The 4424-nt window shown below is 40.4% G+C and overlaps 1 long non-coding RNA gene across 1 annotated transcript; it reads right to left on the bottom strand.

Moving 5' to 3' along the window:
• Positions 1-308: 308 nt before the first annotated feature.
• LOC310840840 lies at positions 309-4217 on the bottom strand. Its single transcript, XR_014562194.1, has 3 exons — positions 4094-4217; positions 1378-1445; positions 309-747 (listed from the first exon to the last, which is right to left on the bottom strand). It is a non-coding gene; the product is annotated as an uncharacterized lncRNA (long non-coding RNA).
• Between the last annotated feature and the right edge of the window lie 207 nt (positions 4218-4424).

The raw sequence follows: 4424 nt of genomic DNA, 5'->3' as shown, positions 1-4424 counted from the left end.
CTACATTCGCAGTTTGTCTAGGTACCTGGCTCTCGCTCAGGCATGGATTGTGGGAGGCAGGGAGGTGCTGAGTGCAAAAAGTCTTACAAGGACAGGAAGAAACATCAAGGACAAAATAAGCCTCCAAAAACCCTCCAATGTCACCATTAGGAAGCAGAGGTTCTCCAATTAATTAGAGTTTAATTGGACAAAAGTACAGGCACATGCTAGAAGAGATGAGATCACAAACTGTGGAACAATAACAACTGCAAATACTTTAAGGTTTGAATTTGAGATACGAGTAAGACTTCATTCGGTGCAAAAGATGGTGTGTGGGGAGGGGAGCTTATGGTTTCTTTATTTAAAGCTTTCTTCTCTACATTTATGATTTGGCAACCCTCCTCTTAATGTTAGTTCAAAGTAGTTGTATTTGTACAAGCAAGGACGGAAGAAATTGGTTTATCGATCTGGAATGTAACATTAAACGGAACTGTGTGTGTAAAAAAAAAACAGGAGAAAGGGAGGGAAGCTCTATTTTGCAAAAGGTTTATGATGGAAACTTAGAGCTGACTCTTCCCCATCCTTTATTATTTACGGAGTGAACTGAATAATGCTAAGAGGACTTGGAATTTAATTTAATTGGAAGTATAATTGCTCATTTATCTTCAGTTGGACAGAAGAATGAAAGGAGTCTGTGAACTTGCCAAGGAACTGATAAGGTTCACTACTGAGTCATCTGCAGTTCAACAGACCACTCTTCTTCCTAGGCTGAGAGGGGAAAGGGTAAAAACAGGTTATTTATTGGGACACAGTGATTTTTGCATCTGTTGTTAAAGTTGTAAAACAATGAAGCATGAAACGGAGCAATTTAGAAATTTCAGGAACAACAGTGGGATATCAGCCTTGCCCAAGGCATGATAGAGAACAGCAAGAACCGGGCGAAAGAGAGACATAACATCTTACAAGGACATGAAGAAACATCACTGACAAAATAATTGCCACACACAGGAAGAAGGATATAGTTTGAGTTCTTCACTTGTAGTTTTATAAATTATTTAATGTGTCAACATGAAAAGAAGTTATTAATACTGCAGTTGTTGTATAAGGGATTATTATTATGACCAGAATGTAATGGAAATTAATAAGATTTTGGAACACAGAATAAAGCAAACAATCAAGCCATCAATTCTAGCATGTGGGAGGCCATCTCATCTAAATTATATAATTCAGTATTTGAACAATTGGTATTAGTAATTGCATTATAAATTGGTATTCCTATAATGAGGATACCATTGGATTGTAATTGAAAACTAATAAAAATTATTATCAAAAAAAGAGAAGGGAAACAACCTGCCGACCACCTCCATCACCTGGCACACAAATGGCACCACCTCTCACCTGGCCCAGCCTTGGCTGCCTCCGTTCCCTCCGCCGACTGGAAAGAAGAGCTGTGTTTCAGATGGGCCCTGATAACAAAAAGCAGTAATTCTCACTCAAACATAAAAACCTCATGCATTTGGAGTTTATAGTTGGATCAAGTCAAAGGTCTATAATCCTGCTCTCTCATCGACTCTATGATGCTAATGGTACCAAACAACACCCCCCCTCCCAGACATTTAGCCAGAATTTAAAAATCCATCTGGACAGAACTTTAAACTCTGAAAAAGAGGATGTGTCCAGGGGGAAATGAACATATGGCAACCCTAAACTTGCGCCTTCTCAAATCACTTCACAGCAAAGTACTGTTTCCTCAGACCTTCAGGCACTCACCTGCAGCTCTCACTCCTACAACTGGAGATGCCAGGGCAGAATACCTCACCCAGGTAAGCAAGGGAAGGAGAAATCTACCAAGCATAGCTGTGGCAAGGGTCTTTCATGCCCCCTTTGCCCCCTCCCCTCTCGCAGTATAGGATCACTGTGTCTTGGCTCTCCTGCTTTGGAGAAATAATCTTCAACAGCAAGCAGCAGGGTCTCCTGTGCAGAAGACATGTTCCCCATATCCAGTCAATCTATCTGTCAGTGGACACTCCACTCCAGCCATTGTTGATGCTGGTCAAGTAGTCCTGACTACATTTGTCCTGAAGGGTCACATCTTGGTCACATATCTTGGACACACTAAGTAGAACATCCCTAGCTAGTCAACAAGGTTTTCAGAGGAGGCTCTACTGGCTATACCACAATCAGTGGACTGCCTCCTTATTTTGTTTGTTTATTAATGTTATATCCCACCTTTCCTCCAAGGTGCTCAAGGTGGCCCACCCTGTGAAGTAGGCTAAGGTGAGAGATTGCAAGTCACTCATAATCACCCCATAAACTTCATGGCTGAGTGTGGATTTGAACTCTGGTCTCCCAGGTCCAACACCCTCAACACTGCACCACACTGACTTTTGTAAGATTCCTCTTATGGCATCTCATGTAAGCCAACTGAACACAAGGCTTTTCTGCATGAGCCGGCAGGTGGTCAGAGGGCGTAGTTGAACTTTACTAACATTTGCTGCAAACTGAAGAGTGTTTTGTGTAGTTTGTTGTTGTTGTTGCTAGAAATCCAAACTGGCCTCATCACCACTTTTAACCTGCAATATTAGCAGTGGATTACATTGCAGGGCTGTCAAACGTAAGCCAGTTCCTCTCAGCCACAGTCTGAATTATACAGATAACACACTGTATTGACACACAATATTCTATGAGTGTTATTTTGTCCAGAGGAAAGGATAGTTCCATGGTGCTAATGAATTGTTTCCAAAAGCAAAGGCAATATTCTATTAGGTAGTAAAAAGAATTTCTTCTGCAGCTGTGTTTGCTCCTTTGGCAAAATAGGATTAGAATCTTACTCAGGAGTAGCAGATATGGCAGCATTCGTTTACTTCCTAACCTTACTGACTGTGTCCTCCCCTTCTATTGTCTTCTTACACCTCCCTCTTGATGTGTGTGTGTACACCCTCTCCCAATTATCTTGCTAGCTCTTGGGCTAGAGACCTGTGTTTTTCTTTTTGTTACTCTGTAAATGAACATGATGCATTGAAGGTTTAGTGCTCTGTTCATTTGCTGGATATATGAATAAATATTATGAATGTTTTAAATTGTAGTGGCTGTTTTTCCTCCCTTTATATTTTGTGGCAGCTAATTGCTTGCAATAAATTCAGACTGATTTTTAACTTTAGGTAGGAAATATATCCAGGTACCCAGAGGCTTACGAGCGTTTTAGCAATTCAGATGCAATGCAATACATTAACCAGTGGAGGGTTACAGTCTGACACTGGGTGCTGAATGTTTGTCAGCCAGTTTCTTCAGATTATGAATTACAGAGCATTTAATGATACGACTAACCCCTCCAGCTTACACACACAGTTTCGTAGAAGCTATAACATTGCTTCTACACAACGGTGTTTAGTATTTTGAATGTGGTGAAAGCATGCACACATACACAGAAGTAAATTTAATTGAAAAAAATGGACTTGGTTCCATGTAACATGTTTAGGACAGCGAGGGGAAACCTGTGGCTCTCCAGACAGTGCTGGACTCCCAACTCCCATTATCCCTGACCCTTGGCCAGGCTGGCTGGGATGAAGGAGCTCAGCAGCATTGGGGAAGGAGGGTCACCCCAATCACATCCTTGCCATTTTTAAAGGTTTCGTTTGCTTTTGATCTAGTTACCAGAAAGGCAAACTCCATTTCCCCCTAGCCTTTAAAAATAAATAAAAAATAGCTGTGATTTAGATGCCTTTCATTTGTCTCAGACCCGACCTAGATAAAACAATTTCTGATTTAAAGTGCTGGCAATCATGTTTGTTTGTTTGTTTGTTTTTATTTAGCAAGATTTATATATCTAATACGGTAATTTAAAAAACACCTTGAAGTATTTACATTTAGGACTGGGGTTTAATAATTTTTGCATTTTACCCTGCTTTACCCTTCCTCTAGCTATGGATTCACTTGTTTCCTATGTTGGCTAATATATAATTCTGTGTAAACCAAACTCATGTGTATTTTAAACAATACGTTGTTTGAATAGTTGGTATCACAATGCCCATGTCCTTCCCCCCTTCTTGGAGCCTTCACCACCACAACAACTGTATTTTACGAATAAATAGATTTGTGCACTTAGTTACCCCACCTGCTGTCTCAGAAACTCCCCAGTTATGTGAACTTTAAGTAAATGATTCCTTTTTCTGTTCCTCTTCAAGTGCCCACAACTAGTGAGATTTTCATTATTCAACCCTTGAAATCTGAAGGATGAAACTTGGGGCTACTTGAAATTGTTTAGTAATTACCAGAGAACCATCACTTATACAGAGACTAACGTGGGAGTGCATTTTCTATGACCCAGTCTCTTCCATATCCAATAACATGTAATTATCAAGCCTAAGAAGTCCAGCGAAGGATTGTTGAACTAACCTGACTTCCTCCCCGCCCCCTTTTTTGAACACTGAACTTAACAATAATGG

This window comes from Podarcis gaigeae (assembly GCF_964106915.1).
Source record: "Podarcis gaigeae genome assembly, chromosome: 3".
Classification (NCBI taxonomy): Eukaryota; Metazoa; Chordata; class Lepidosauria; order Squamata; family Lacertidae; genus Podarcis; species Podarcis gaigeae.
The sequence above is the reverse complement of the archived record's forward strand: the minus strand, read 5'-3'. Positions and strand labels throughout refer to the sequence as shown.